We start from the raw sequence: 17,561 nt of genomic DNA, 5'->3' as shown, positions 1-17,561 counted from the left end.
TTGGTTAATTATATTATTTTGCTATAAATCTCACTAGTTGTATGTAGGTAGTATATTATAATGTGTAGCTTTTCTAAGAGCCAATCATCACAAACCGTTTATAAATGTACCTACGTGTAAGAACTAATGTTATTACATTGCTTTTCAAACTTTTTCATTATAACCTGTTGCCAAAAGTTCAACAGCCAAAACATTATAGGTACTATGAAATACATTTCCCAAAATCTCTTATTAAAATAAACGCCTCAAATTACACAAAGAAGCATTTAAAAAATCCATTTCTCGATTTATCCACTGCTATTTCAGTCAGTTTAAATCGTTTGTTAATATTTTTGCACCGAAACTCATCAAAGTCGATAGTTGGGTTTGCATATCTCTGCCCGTTTCCGGTTACCGTCAGAACAATGGCTTTATTATGAGAACGCTTCGAATGTGTGAAATTCGCTTTTTGCTCTCCCGTGCTCACTTCACTTGTTTCAGTTATATGATGGATGGGATTGATGGGATTGCAATTGAGTTGTTATTTTTTGTTTTTATTTTAAGAGGGACTATTTCAGCACTAAAAATAGCTCTTGTGTGGCGGGGTCTTTTACAAACGTACAAATAACAGACACGTACAACTAGACCCGAAACACCTATTGATGGACGGCGATGGCGATGGCGACCACCTTAACCACTGCGCCACGGAGGCCGTCGCCTCAAGTTAGTTTTACTAAACTTGAGCGTCCTTGACCTATCTTGTGATCATATCAATTCAAATTGTGTACATTCATAATTTCACGCCTGTTATACCCGAAGGTGAGTAAAATACACCCACATTTTGCCATTAACAATTTCAGTCCCATCTAGTATGGGACGAGCCTATTGCCATATACCGTGCACGTTACTGTACACTGTACGACTGTACCTATACTCGTAATGAGAGAGTTCTAATATAGATTAGAAAAATACCAATAGCATATGGTCCGACCTGGAAATCGTATAAGGGACCTCGAGGTTTGTCGTCGGATACACTACCGACCGCGCTTTATTCAACGTTTGCGGAAAAGCTGTTACTCCTTTTTCAATTGCAAATGTTTGTGGGTAACAATCTTATTTTATATTAATGATTCACTGTGAGCAGTGTCGAAAAAAAAATTACTTGTATCGTTTCTTCTTAAAATAATTAAAGATGTAAGGAAAATTTATAGGTTGTCACAGCAAATCAGGTTACATCAAATTGTTAATATTTTGAAACAGTTTTAGTAAGAGCAGCACTCTCTACAGCTTTTATTTACCTACTAACCCCAAGTAGCTCAGTAAGTCAAAATCTTTGCTTCCACGAATTTTCTTTCCGAGTATTCTAATGTGCATTCGCCAAAGGATAAAGTCCGTGAAATTATTTGCACGTCGTCCACTGCCGCTTATATCGCGAGGAACTTGCCGCCGTTGCTAGCGGAAGCGCAATGAATCTGACATGCTTTTGCCGCCAATTCACCTTTGTAGGATGTCAGGTGAATAGCGATAGTAAAGCGACACACTGTTCGGAACGACGGCCGACAATGAGCAGAAAAAAATGTTAGTTAGCTTGTCTTCGTCGTTAGAACAAATGATAATAATAATTATGTCTAATACACACATAACTTCGAAAGTCATTCGTGTGTTGCCTCGGGTTCACATACTCGACCACTTGGGTGTGACACGCATTTTAGACCACTCGGCTATCACAGCTCACTAAAAAGATATACTTAGTTTATTTTATTCTGACTACTTTCTCTGCCTCCTCAAATCGTCAGCATAAGAACAAGAACAAAAATATCACCGCAAGGTTCAAAATTAAATATACTTTTTTGCTATGTAGGTATACTCGTAATAACCGAGTAATATGTACAATTATAGTCCTAAAAAACACGAATGGTTAGCTCTTAGGTAGATTAGATTTTATAAATGAGCAAGCTAACATAATTTCGTACCTGACTTAATTCGGTAAGGAGTTCCTTTGTCTGAATTTAGCCTCGGGTCCAGCAACAATTTATTACTATAAATGATAAATGGGCGTCTAAGTAAGTAATCCCGCTTTATACAGTTTATTTTGTTGTTTATTTTTAAAGGAACTCTTCTGTTTTCGATTCGATTTCCTTTCACTATCGTCAATAGACAACGCCGGCTAGTTACCGGCACAGAACATTGGCAGAGGCAAACGTGACCTCATAATCAACATAATACAAAATTGCTAACGGGTCCTAAATATGATAAGTATTTTAAGGTTAACGAAACCTTATTTTACTCTCGACTTTTTGATCGAATTGCCGTCAGCCACTGACTATAATTCGTCCTGTTAACTATTTTGTATTAGGTGTACAAACTGTGATAGTTTAAAAACTCATGACCAACAGTCGGACACAAAGGCTGTCGGTTCTAAGTGTCCGTAAGTCCCCATCTGTCAGAGTAGTGACGGAGATGTTATCGCGCCTCCGCCCGCGGCGTCTTTCTGAATGCTAACTGGACTCTGAATGGTCGCAAAGACATATCTACGACATCTCTGCCCTATACACAGTAGGATCCCCACTTTGATACCGGACTACTGGCCTGCAGGTGTTTTTCTCTGCGATTTAGATTGCCGTCTGGTTTTATTTAGTGTTTGAGGGCTTAAAAGGTTTTATTGTAATTATAAGCCCTACTTAGTTTTTGAATGGGATCTGAAATGAATTGTTAACGTGATTTGCTTTATTTCATTTAGAATACGTTTTAGATATATAGTTTTTGATCTCACTATTTGTAGATAGGGACCTATGCTTATTTTCTTTTTCTAGAACGTTCTTTGATTGTATTTATTATCATAACTAAAAGTATAATTACAACATAAATTATCATAAAATTGCTCGTCTAATTTCATGTTAGTAATAATACTACTCCCAAATAAAAACATTCCAAAAATCAATTCTCCATCGATTCCACAATCTTGGAACAAGATAAATGGCGGAACGTTTGTATACTTTATACTTCAGATATAACAGCTGAGATTTATACACAAAAATGTTTTATATATTTCTTTCATTAATCTGTGTTTAGAGCGGGCGGCATAAACAAATAAACAATTCTGTCTAAGCTGTGTTCAGCGGCAAAGGCACTATTCCTAAGTAGAAACATATAAATATCCAAGTACAATAACATCTTTTTTTTGTTTTTGTTCAAAGGAAGCGCTAATTAAGCCGTCCTAATTAGTTAGAGCCGCGTTCTTGATACAGGGCTAATGTTTATTTACTATTTTCATCTTTATTTCTTGCTAGCTGACCTGCGCGGCTCCACTTGCTTGTAATTTGGATAAAAATTTAGGAAATTTGAACCTGGTTGAGAGGTTTTCTTTCGGCTATATCCAGAGGAATGGTACAATCGCGCCCTGGATGAGGCATCAGTATAACAGGTTCCTGTGGACCCATTAATAGTTCTTCAATATAGATTTATCTAAGATTAACATTGATTCAAATGGAAAATATTTCTTTGCATAAATAGTAATTTGCATATTATGCAAAAAATAGGAACCGGATTTAGTATAGTTTGTTTTTCGAAGCGTAAGATTAGGGACCGGGGTAAGTTTTGTTATTATTTAAACTATTTTTAACATAGAAATTGATTGTTTTACTTTTTTCTTTGAGGGCTGCTGGCAATTTAAAATGTTTGGAATTAGAACTATAGTGCAACAACTTAGTAAAGTGTACAAAATTCAGAATTGAGATCATCACTGGTCTGTAGGCTTAAGAAGCTGACCTGCTTGATCCACTTTCTTTGGAAATACAAAGAATTTTAAATCATTATTTTGCATAACTTGTGCATGTGGGGAAATGAAATTTTTTGGTTTGATTAAAGGTTGTACACACAATCATACATCCATACATAAAATCACGCCTTTTCCCCATAGGGGTACGCAGAGACCAGAGAACGCCACTTGGTACGATTGCGTTGTATATTTTTTTCTTCTACTAACGATATCTTAATATTTTTTTCTTCAACTGCCAGTTTTGTAATTATTAACTCAGTAAGATACGCTACGTAGAAACGAAGTAGAAATGTGAATTATTCAATTACGTCAAAGTAACTGCAGGCACTTAGAACAGGCAAATTAGAGTTAAGTGCCTTTAATACGCTGAGTATCTTATTAACACTGGCGGTTACGTATAATTCGCAATTTACTTTCATGTCAGTAACTGTATGACGAGAAACTAAAACTGTCGGTACCATGAGTTTTACACGTAAAATAATTGTTCGAGAAAACTCCTTACTTTGGGCAGTTATTTATACTCACTTTTTAGATTCTATCGCATTAAATTTGTTATAATTTAGGTATAAAAACTAAGTTTCATGACTTTAATATTAGAAAAATAATTTATAGAGTCAAAAACGTTTCAATATTATTAATAAGATATCAAGTTATATGTATGTATATTATTACTCTTTCACGCTTTGCAAAACCACTCATCTGATTTGATGAAGGAGCAAGAACGAGGTCACGAGCAAATCCTAGTTTTTATAAATAAAAAAATAACCAATAGCACTTCACTCGACTTTAGAATTAACGTTGAAACTGAGTAACCACTTAAACAGTAGACGTATACACTTTCGGCTAGATTACAGACGTATGTACAAATAAATTTAAATTAATGTTATCGTTACCACTCATTTCAAATCCGATAAAACTATTCAAAGTCCTCGAGAGCAATGAATGAATGTATGACATTTATTATGGGTTCTCAAGAAGGAGGAACACAAAAGAGAGGTAGTATTAATCTTCTATTGCTCGACAACCAGTGGATTGGGAGCGACACCCCATAGAGTTTGCATCCAGATTTCCTACCCTATGGTGTTGACTATTGTTTCCTAACGTGTACTGTATTGACCGATCGGATGGCCAACTAACTGTTGGAAGGGGATAGTACCCAGCCAAGTTTTTTATCGGATTGTATTTGCATTTCATGCTTATATTTGAAATGCGATAATCCCTCTCTATGACATTAAATATTTATTTATTTATTTATTTATTATGCTCCGTAAAATTATTGAACAGATTTTAATGATATTTTTTTACTTTTAAAGACCTGAAATCAGACAGAGACCATTTTCAAATACAAATTAAAGGTGTGTTGAGCTTCTTGGATCTATTAGTAACCACACACATTAATGAAAGTAAAGCTAAATGTTAAAAGTTGATTGTCAGATAATGATTTATTCATATAAACATATTCGTTGTCTGTCTGACTGATTTATTATTATTGGCGACGCTAACCTAGTGGAAAGGGAGACTCCAAAATTACATTTGCAGAAAATTATATATCTACTAATTTCAAAGACATACATAAAACATATCAATCATAAATATTCTCGAATATAATAAACAAATAATTGTGCTGCCTATTCATTTTAGCCGTGTGTCACAAACAACCCTCGGCGGTTCCTTGAAAGTGCATTTTATAAGTGATTTCTTTTATTACTGCACACGGGCCGAAGAAAACACGAGGCAAAAATCCATATCTGGTGAAAAGTAGCGTTTTACGAGCTTAGTTTATGATGATATATCAAATAAATATAGATTAATGTGGTTTAGAACATTTTTTGGTTCATATAAAAGCAATATTTTTTTACTGCAATGTTAATGGTTATTGTATCTTTTTACACATCCTTATAAATTCTATTGTTATTTTAACTAAAATCTAAGACCTGCAAAAAGAAATCTATGGCTTCCGTGGATGTTAAGTAGTAAGTAAGTTACCATGCCACTACCACTACCTCAGGGAGTTATGGGTTCTATTCACGGAATAAAAAATTGTGCAATCCACATGTAATTAAAAAAAAAGTAATTGTCTCCGGTATCGTTGTATTCTGTGTTTGTTGTTTGTAAACGTAGACCAATAGTACTTTTTTATCCAGGGAATCGAGCCCGAGAGTTTGTGATCAGCAGTCGTATGTCATACTCACCGCGCCGCAGAAGGATACCAAATCTTTCCATTCCTGATTTATTCAACCAAAGGAATTGGTTCGTAACAAGTTGATACAAAAATATCCTCGCTTTAATCCTATATTGACTCAGTTATAAATAGCACGATAAAAATAGTATTAAATGTTTTCTAAGAATATCTTTTTGCGATCAACTTAATTGGTATTACGACGTGAGACCAAGTTAGTACTAATTTCATTATATAGGTACTCTGAAGTGACGTCGCTAGTTCAACTTATAATTTAGAATGTAATCAGTAATAATGGTATTCTTATTTATTTGTTATTTTTTGGTTAAATAACATCACTAGCCTGAAAAACTAAATAAATATTTTAACCTGTCATAAGTTTTACAGCAAGGAGGTTGAAACTCGAAACACGTCTTAACGTGGCCGTTGCGACGCGACTCCAAAAGCTGGACTCTCAATATGTACTTAAAGTACTGACGGAATACTATTTTTTTCAACACTCGTCATTCCACTCCTGGCTTAAGGTCTCTCCCGAACAAGATTAGGCCTTGATTCTATCACGCTGGTCAAGTGTAGGTTGGAAATTTAGTATGGACCTAAGATGTATTAATAAACTAGCTAATATTACTATTAAAGGATTAATTACGAAAATGCTTGTCTGTCAATTATAGAAATCGTCAAAGACCTGGGAACAAATCTAGAACACCATTTTTACTACAATCCTCTCTTAAGAAGGTGAAAAGGGAGCTTATTTTTGGCAGTCCATCTCACAGCAGCCATATTGCTATATGTATGTTGATAAAAACTTTACTTGCATCCGTATTGGGAACTAATTTCGTGGTCGTCAATCAATTAGATAATAGTTTTTGCTCAACGCAAGGTGTTACTTCGGAGATTAATTAAATACCGTAGATGGGACTGAAATAAACTAGCTTTTTGTTACAGAAATAAAGTTGTAGGTGTTTTGGCAATTAGAAGTTTGTTTCAATTGATTCTATTTTTGGAGAAAGGAAAACTCGGATATATTTTCTTCTTTTCCTAAGGTATAGTTCTTTATAGTTAGTTAGCGGTCAACCTAGTGTCCACATTAACTACCCGAAACTTTACATGTTTTATATACGCAAACATGTATTTCAGTCTGCATTTCTTTAGGCGCCGGTGACGAACCAAATATCTATTTATATACTTACTTAGTTTTAGTTTTGGTTGAATATTTACTTTGTTAGTTAGTTAAAATCTTATTCTTGTGCGCTCAAAAAGGTTTCAAAGTCTCGTTGAAACTGGCCAAAACATCAAAAAAAACAATGTTTAACAGTTCATGATTGTAGCAATGCCCATAAAGTACCTATTCTCTTCTATGTGGTAGGACTATGGGTTCAATATAAAATGTTAACGCGTCTGTTATTGTTTATTCTATGTTATTAAGAAGTTCGTCTTCGAGTTCCCTACTTCATGCTCCCCTCATATTTGCTCAGCCTAATTTCTTTGGGTGTAGGAAAAATAATATTGTGTAACTCCGTCTAAGACTTGGGGAATAAGCTTTTGTGTTGAAAATACACATATTTATATGTATCTAAATAACGGACCTCGTTATTATAATTTGGGTACATAAAAATAATATTTAAAAAAACTATTTCAATTTCAATTATTATTATTATTTCTAGATGTCACTATATTAATTAACATCGGTTCAGCGTTTTTAGCAGTCAACGCATAAAAGACATACAGACATTCATTTATACAGAAGCAAAACAGCATCATTAAAATATTTTATTAATCTTTGTTGTCACTACATACTTATAAAAGAAAGCCTCAAAACAGTAAACGGATTTTCATGCACTTTTCATGTAGAATATTTTTTAAACTCCACAAACTTACAAAGCCCTAATAAGAAAATTCAACCAAAACTTCGCACTAAGTCTGAACTCTTGAAGAAAACTTCAAGCATATATAAAGATGAACGCCTTGAGTACAAGTCAACGTCACACACATACGGCGAGAATTATAATTGGGGAGAGGGGGCAATCAACAAACTCTGATTAATTAAACATTGTCGCAAATTAAACATGAAGAATAAACTGGGGTGGAGATCCTCTCAGTAGCAGAAATCTTTGAGCTGATTCTTGTGATTAAATACGCTTAAAATATTTTATCACGCCCGTGTAGTGTCGCACTAATTACTAAGCTCTGAACAAATATTGAGAACAATGGTGTGTGTGTTAAAGTTTTCCAACCTGGGTATTGAACCTGGGACCTCGTGGTCAACAGTCGTATAAACTACCACCAAGACCACAGTAGTTTCTTGCTCTTATTTCATGCCCCCCGTAACCTCACCGTCTTCATCTATCAAGTAAGATGAGAGACAAATGCCTAACCCAATATTAAATACATTACAAAATATGTTTTAAGAAAGAAAATACATTAAAAGATCAAGACAAAACAATAGCATTCTAATGAAAGTAGTTCTATTCATTTAAATAAAAGCTGACAAACGTGATGACGTCAGTTACTTGACTAATTATTTCTTCAAACCGTTTTAATTTGTACAGATAATTCAAGATTAAAACACAACCTTTGGAAGAGAGGACAAGGGGCATGTGGGCTGATATGAACCTAACGATGATAGATAGCGCTGACTCTCTTTGTACGGCCACCGTTATAGATTGAAGGTAATTAGCCAAGGAGATAAAGAAGGTTTTTGGCTGTTGTCACCAGACTAGAAAAGCGGCAAAGGCAAATTGTTATGGACCTTAAATGATATGGATTTTGTTAAAGAAAAATGAAAGCGAAATTTTAAGCTTGTGGGGTATAAAGAGTATAATTAATTCTTTAATTTAAGTATAACTGTTGCCTATGAAATAGAGGAAATTTGAAGCCATTCGAATTCAAGGCCAATGAGAGTTTTCGCGGAAGCAGCTCATTCCTATTGTTCAACAGTTTAGTAAACGGCCGTGGTAAGCACGATTCATTTAAATTATAAGTGATATAAAATAGTTATATAAAAAAAACACCGTCTACACAGGACTGTCAAGGGCAACGGATGTTCTTAATTCAGAATTTCAAATACCCGCCACCCGCGAAACTTGCATAAAAAGCTTCCTTAACTGTAGTTACGGCTTAAGCAATTTGTCTCAGAAACACAAGACCCTATAGCAATGTATATCACGATAAAACATCTGAGATCATGCACAATTCCTGGAAAGGGGCGAGGGTGTGCCACTAACTCGATAATCCACCCTCCGGGAGATTTATTAATCAATCTCCAAAACGTTTTAACTGGGCAAATTGAAAAATTATGTGTCGACGTGTTTATACCGACCCCTCATGGGAATGTTTATTTAGTTTGTGATTTTCAATATCCGGTTTAACTAAGACCTGTGTATTTTTTATTTATTTTATTACTATTTTTAAAAACACTTCCCATACTAAGAACTTGTCTTCTGTCCCGGGTATTTCTACAAACATACAAACTACTGTTGGTGGATCACACAGATTTCGCGAGCAGGGTGAGTCAAATCTTGCTTAATAGTTTGGTTTGTTCGACGTGTCACCCCTTTATTTGACGTAAGATAAATTTAGTATATAACTCGCGATAATATTTATATTTCAACCTTAAGTAGAAAGCCTTGGAACTCAGAACTTGGCATATTTAAAAAAAAATACTCTTATTTTTATACATTTGCTGTCGCTTTATATGCAGATAGGTTATCTGACAGTTATTCATAAGCTGCGAAACTGGCCCTAGGTATTGTATTCCTCCGGCACCTAACGTATAACTCTCTATTAAGTTCTAGAATCAAAGCTTCTGCATGTACTATAGATTAAAGTAACTACGTATATCGATAATTTGATGACATTGCTGATACAGTCCCCTGCAGTTTTGTTCGTCCCTTCTCTTTGTCAGCGATACTATGTTGCTGAACCCTACATTTTGCATCATTCGTCGGTTACATAACCGAAGGATAGATAGTTATTTAATACTAGCAGCCCAGCCAAACTTTGTCTGTTAGTCTTAGTCGTGGTATAGTAAGGTAATCCCATTCCCATGCGAATTTGGATCCTGCCGATCCCGTACATACCCTGTCCTGCCAATTACAAACATGTTAAGAAAATAATTATCCGATTTGATAAAGTAGTTCTCAAGTCGATTCACGCTATTTTTCCAAATTAAGTTATATATTATGTACTAGCAATGAGTAGATATTACTTTTTTCTATAAGGAACAACATTATGAAGCGTTGTATGCCTAAGGATACTTTAACACAGTTGAAAGAACGCAAAGCTCCCAATCCGCACATGGCCAGCGTAGTGGACAGAAGGCTCGACTGCTACCTCAACAACACGTAACAATTATTAAAAAAGGTCGATTTGAGAACTTCCTCCCTTTTTTGAAGTCAGTTAATTAGTAAAGAAGGGAAGTTGTAAAGGGTCGTACCAAGTGGCATTCTCTAGTCGCTGCCTACCCCTAAAAGGCTTGATTTTGTGTATGTAATTAGATTGCTGTAAAATAATATGTTCCTATAAACACAATACATAGACCAATTGTCAGTTGACAGGCTGTTTGTACCGCACTATTGGTACCCATTGCTAATGGTCACAAACACTACGATGCTACGAGAATTACCTCACCGAATCGTTACATGCCAAATAAATTTCGACTCCACAACCGCTACTTCGGAACTTCGAACGCTTGCAAATAGGTTTAAGTATTTATTTATTATTATTAATTACTATAAATGTGTCAATTTATGGGAATGTATGTATGTATAATGAATGTTTGTAACTCTTTCACAGAAAAACTTCTGAACGCGTGTTGATGAAGTTTGGTATACAGCGTTTAAAATCTAAATGAATTATAATCTTATTATATTTCGAGAAAACCTATCTAAGCCTCATAATTTTAAGCCCATTTAATGGAAGGCCATGCCATAATAAAAAAAAGGAAATATTAATAAGGCTTATCCAATAACATCATGTTTGACAACTCAATACAACTACTTATCATAAGTCAAACAAATAATAACATAGATCACTTTTATCTATACATTATAAAGCGCACCTGCTTTACGCAAATACTCATATAATTGACACAAAACTTATAGTAGGGGAGTCCCCTTCTGTGGATTTAGGTGCAACATTGTGGACAGTGCACTTATACTGGACGCCCCACGAACAATATCGTCGGGAGTTCAAATATCGGACATTTGTTCCGATGTTCCATTGCACCCGATGTTCCAGTGTACCCGAGGCTACCCAAGACCTATGTTTCAATATCGAACAGATGGTTTGAAAGATTATTTTTTGTTTGTTCTTATCACAATACGAGTTAATGAGGGATCAAGTTGAATTTTGTGGTTATTGTCGCTGACTTATGAAATATTGATACGGTCATATTGTGTGATTAGAAATGTGATATGAGGACGACGTTTATTGTATTTACACTATAGGGTACGTTAGATAGACTTACTTTGTCGTGGTCCGTTTGACATAATAAAATAATATTTGCAATAAACGACATGAGTATTCTTAACATGTAATATGCAAAAAGTGACAAGTAACAAACTTTTATCTGAACTTTATAGATTATGATTATGAAACATGACAACTAAAGGAGGCGCTGGTAGTGCTTTCCGGTTGGTTAAGAATGTTAAGATTAATTGGCTAAGCAAGCAACATTCCATAAATAGCTGTATTTGCATTGAGAGTCTACCAGTCTTGAAGGGCGGCACATAAATTACGCTTTTCGGTAAACCCGGTGTAGTAAACACTAGGTTTACCACTAGACGCATGATAACTAAAGAATGATTTTATACGCTCACGCAGAGTTTTTATTAGCTACATAAGTTGTATTCAGTCGATCATGTGTTAGATATCAATAAACAAACTTAAAACCCAATCCAAAACATGTCGCACACCGCTCTCTTTCAAAACATACGTGCCGTGACATGCCCAATCAACCAATCAAAGGATAGAAAAGAATCGATGACATACACACCTGAGGCGCGTTCATTGCGAGACGCGGGGACAGATTACCAGGCTGACCATCCCCCATGGATCAATGGAATATTAATTGCTTTTAAAGAGGCCCTGGATTATGCGAATAATTGGACCGTTGATGGCCTCCCGCCATCGTTTATTCATTGCCTTTCGCGCCATAACTCCACGTAATTGAGCCGAATGGGCTAGCGAGTTAGGTATTCTAATACTGCCTGTTTTTAGTTGCAACGACCAATTTATAAACATTGGCCACCTGGTTTAGTACACAAAAGGGACACGTTACTAACGCCACAAATTAGTTTTTCACGGAATTCATGTACTTTTTTGTGTAATACTTTTTTTTAATACAGCTATTAGCAAATTTGAACTTATTCGTCAAAAATTTATAAATAAAGAAATGTATGTTCAATAAAAGATTCAAATTTCTTGAGGGCAAGTAAAGTCCCCAATCCGCACCTGACCAGCGTGGTAGACTGAAGGCCTAACCGTCCCCAAAATTCAGGTGGAGACTCTTACCCGCCAATGGGACAAAACTGGTACAAAAATATATGTGCGTAAAAAAATTAAAGACCAAAATAGCTTTTATTTATTTATGCTAGTCTTAAATTAACCAATCAGTGTCAAAACAGGCCGAATGTTATTAACTACAATCCACACACATTCATTTAAAAACAGGGTCGCATATTACTACCCGACGTGGACAAATGTTCTGTAATTTGGCGTAAGTATACAAAAAAGTCCCCTACTACGCATAGAGAATAGGGCCGCGGAAATGACGCGAGATTCGATTAATTAATCAATTAAATTGACCGTGTCAACGTCATGGCACTGTGAAACGCCGAGTTTCAATTTTGTTACAAATATAAACGATTATTTTGCATGGCATATGGATAATAATTATGAAGCTGTTGCCGTTAATGGCTTGAAATCTTTGAAAAAGATGTAATATTTGTTTGTACTACGATATTAAGTAGAATAAATTTTATATAATTGCTCATGTAATTCCAACCCATGTAATTGTAACCCAACTGCTCATGTAATTGAAACCCAACACCAAATACACTGTAGAATAGACTTTATAATTTCAAAAGAAAATAGGCTAAATGTATAGAGCTCAGGTCCACCCTCCAACAGTAAAACTATTTGTTTCAGTAAATAGGCATTTTCAGTTGTAACGATAACTATCGGACAACTGTACTCTCAGTCATAATATGAGACCTTTAAGTTTCGAAAAATTATGATAATCTTTAGTAGTATTTTTAAACTAAGTATGAGTAGTTCGTTTGTTATTCTGCGATGAACTATGTTTTATTAATTTACGCGCTTTTTTACCCTTCTTTTAGTCCCATAAAACCGAGCTTTCAATAAACAAACAAAAATAATTTGCCATGATTCGTAATTGGCGGTGTCGACGTCAGCCTGAGTGACGCGCACCTGATGACGTCACGTTCACGCTTGACAAGATTGACGTGGAAGCTGTCAAAGCGGCGGTAATGAAAATATGACGATATTTTCATATTGTTTTATTTACATTGCCGGTTATTTATCTACTAGTGTTTCTCAAAAATAATCGAAGGCCCGAAATATAATTCCGATTTTGTTTTTGATATAAATTTAACTAGTTAATCATAATGGATTCTTACAAAAAACTTTGAAATAAAGAGTACCGACTAGCTTCACTAAGTAATAACACAAATAGCGTTTACTGCAACAGTTCCATACTTATATTATAGAGAAATACGAAAGGCTGTCTGTCCGTTACGCTAATATAGAGCTCGGTATTAACGAGATATGCTTAAAAATGCGTTATTTTGTATACATTGACGATAGTTATGTTGGTTCTTAGTAGTACAAAATTAAGTGGTATTTTGTATGGAATTATAATTCTAATTCTACGCGAACGATGCGGGGAGTTTTATAGTATTGAATAAAAAGTTATAGTGTTGATGTTTGTTGCTAGTCGCATATCAAAATGGCATGCCTCGAAGGACATGTCACGCGTGTTTCCATTTGACTTGTTCATTATGGTATTTTATTAGCTTAGTATGGATACAACATGGTTTGTTTTAGTACCTTAAAAACATATGTATAATGTTTTTTTTTATATTTTATTAGATCCTGCCTGAGACTTTACTCTATTGTTCGGTAATCCAAGTCATAAACTATCCGTATATCGAAAATACTGGGCACGTTGCCACACTCCGGACTACTATTGAGAAAAATGTTATATAAAGTAAAAAAAAGGCAAATAACATTGTCCGACACCTGGGAATCAAATCCAAGACCTGCTCGGCAGTCGAATACGCTACCTGCCACGCCACAGAGGTAGTCAGTAATATTATTGAAGCATATCACTCTTACCCTAGCAGTTAATACGTTTACGGTGGAACTACCCCCCGCGTATGTTATAATCGGTTGCACCTGTCACCTGTGACCGGCCACTCGTTACATCACTGTTCCATGGAAATAAATATACTCAAGCTTTTTGTTTCATTTTTTACGTTAGGTACTAGTTCATGACCGCGACTAGGCCCGTGTTTGTTGAAATGGTAGTATTTGTTTATTTCTCTTCGAATAACTCTGTTTAAAATTTCACGAAAATTGATTCAACGATTTGATGTATTTTTAACATACAGACTTTTGCACTTAATTACGCCAAGTTAAACTTTCAAAACTAAACAAATAATAAGGTTCTAGCCGATATTCCGCTATTACGACTGTACAAGATTTATAGTAGCCAAGTGTGTTTTTACCCAAACCCGGGATACGAGCCTGAGACCTCTGGCAGTCGCATACACTAACGACCACGCCCAAGGGGTAGTCACGCCGAAACTAATACGCTGAAAATAAAAATAACATTTGAAAGCTACTTAACACAAAACTTATCTTTTCATAAAATGATTTCTCTAGCATTTTTAAGAGCTATTAACATAAACTTCTTTACGCTTCATATTCATTAGACGTAAGTAGTACATCAGGCATGCAACCCCTAACCTTTTTGTAAAATATACGTATCACTTTCAGCCCCTATTATGTAAATAGATAGTCAAGTTATAGTGGGGTGTTCAACCACCATGACACATGTTAAATTATGTTGTTTAAAAATCATTTATATTTATAAAAAATATTTCATTAATATTAATAATTTAGTTTGTTAGGATCGTACCTAGTGGCGTTCTCTGATCTCTGTCTACCCCTATAGGAAAAAGGCGTGATATTTTGTATGTGTGTCTGTATTTTATTAATAAGAGCAGTGATATTGGATGCCCTAATCATTTGCTTCTCATTTGACCAAGGGTACACACGAAGCCAAAACGTCTTTGACATTTTAATACACGATACCAAACTCTAGTAATTTTTTTTTAATATCCCAATATACATTTTATGAACACACTACTTTCTTCTAACCGGGAAACGAACCTGAGACCTCATGATCCGCTGTGTGCGATACTAGCGACTACTCTACAGCAGCGTGATGTTAAGTAGCCTAGAGCCTTTCTCAATAAGTGGTCTATTACTTACATTTATTATAAAACATAACTTATTACATAAAACAAAAGTATTCACACCAGTAGTTTCTGAAATTACCGCATCCAACGAACAAACTCTTCAACTTTATATTATTTGTATATAAACGGATTACAGTATTTAGTAAGATGAGGTACTCAATCATCGGTGATGACTCGTAATGAGGTCAAAAGGCGTATTCAACATTTACGATAATTATTATTCGCTACCGTAATCACAAACCTGTCCCCAATTATCACGTGGTCGGAGTTTTTACGATCAATTTTATATATTTTGCGATATCGACGTTATTTATTGGTCGCGCTGGTTTAGGGCTGCAAGTCAACCGACGGATTTTAATATTATTGATGTATTTTTAAAAAAATCTGGCATTACGGAGTGAAGGTTTTTCTGGTTTGTCAACTAATTTAACAGACAATAATAATTTAAGAGATAATTAATTTAAAACTAATTTTGCTTTGAGGATTTTTTCATGGGGCATATGAGTACTTATTCCCAGTAAGGAGTGAATCTTAAGAGTTGTATGTGTTCGTAAGAAGCCATTGCCGAGGGACGAATATCCTGACGTTTTAGAATTCTATGCAACTTATGTTCTTTGCACTATATCCAAAACTTATTTTCTCAAATCCAATCTAACCAGTAAAAAGTTCATTTAAATTATAAAAATATCCAAGTTACAGTTACTTTACTACCAACATAATCTTAAAATCGCAATTAAATCGTAATTTTTGCCTGTAGTATAAGTTTACGTTGCAATTAACCCATCAAGTTGCAACCCTAATTGCACAGCGCACCTTATCATTGGCAATCAATCAAGTGATTACAAGCCCATTGCGCACTTTCACTGGTTAATTCGTAGTACTACAATATACATATAAAATGACCATACGTCCCGCTTTCAGTGGGATTGTTCCGTTTTGAGAGGGATTTGTCCTGCTTTCCGGATATAATTATGTCCTTCTGCCCCTGGCAACAATTAAGGTGTCCCGGTTCTGACGATATTGTCGGTTCTATACAAAAATACCCGTTTTAGGCGATTTATATGTCTCATTGAGGGATGCTAATCGCTAAACGGGTCTTGAGAATTTTAAAGATTACGTTTACATGTTTGTTACTCTTTCACGCAAAAGGTACTGAACTAATTTAGATCAACTTTACTTGTATGTATAGTACATATACTATACATACAAGTATATATATCCTATCTGTTAATCCAGGTCGTAACCTGGTTTAACTGATAGGATACTTTTTTCCTTGGGCAAACCTTTCATGTGAAAGATGCAAGCAGAAGCTAGTCTGTCTCAATTTCCCGCTGGATCTCCAAAAGTATGGTCACAAAAAGATAATATCAACTTTATTTCGCGTAATGAGCGACGATCGAGACAGCGGGTTCCGATTCATCACTCAAGTGGTATCGGTATCGAGAGGATAAAAGTTTGTGGGATAAATTACTGTACTGCTTACTAGTACAAAAAGTAAAGACAGTTTTTTTTATTGAATTAAGTTCAAAAATATAAATTTACGTACAATAGTGTTTAGTTATAGATTCGAAAACAAAAATATGTTTTTAAACGCATCCCGTACTAACTTTGGCGGGTCAGAGCCCATTCGTCCCCTAAGATTCGCACCCTGTGCCCACTCGTCCCCTGGACTTTTGAAAGGCCCATTCGTCCCCTGAAGAATATTTATTTTTATTCATTCTTCTAATATAAGTACATGTATATGTGTGTACTGCAGCTTGGTAGTCCTGGTACAGTCGCGCAGAAAAGGCTATAATAAAAAATATAGTATTTCGGTAGATATCATGTTTATTTCAAATAAGATTAACACATACAAAATCACAATGTCCTAGAAACTAACAAAATACAACTCTTTTACAAAAATCAGTCTTGATTGACCATCATATAAATCAACATTAAATATAAAATATGCAGAAAAAAATAGAACACATATCAACAGTAAAGAATTATTTCTTATTTATTTGTATATTTACCAACTACATACATGCAAAATCATAATAGCTTAAATCTAAAAAATTATAACAGTACAAAAAAAAAAATACTAAAATCACAGTAATTATTGAAGACTAGATAAATCAAC

The 17,561-nt window shown here is 34.9% G+C and overlaps 1 protein-coding gene across 1 annotated transcript in view; it reads right to left on the bottom strand.

Moving 5' to 3' along the window:
• LOC142975288 (kinesin-like protein CG14535) overlaps nt 1–17,561 on the bottom strand; it is a 342,628-nt gene that overhangs the window by 223,144 nt on the left and 101,923 nt on the right. The gene's annotated exons all lie outside the window — the stretch shown is intronic.

This window comes from Anticarsia gemmatalis, chromosome 9, assembly GCF_050436995.1.
Source record: "Anticarsia gemmatalis isolate Benzon Research Colony breed Stoneville strain chromosome 9, ilAntGemm2 primary, whole genome shotgun sequence".
Classification (NCBI taxonomy): domain Eukaryota; kingdom Metazoa; phylum Arthropoda; class Insecta; order Lepidoptera; family Erebidae; genus Anticarsia; species Anticarsia gemmatalis.
Note: the sequence above shows the minus strand (reverse complement) of the source record. Positions and strands in the feature narration are given on the sequence as shown.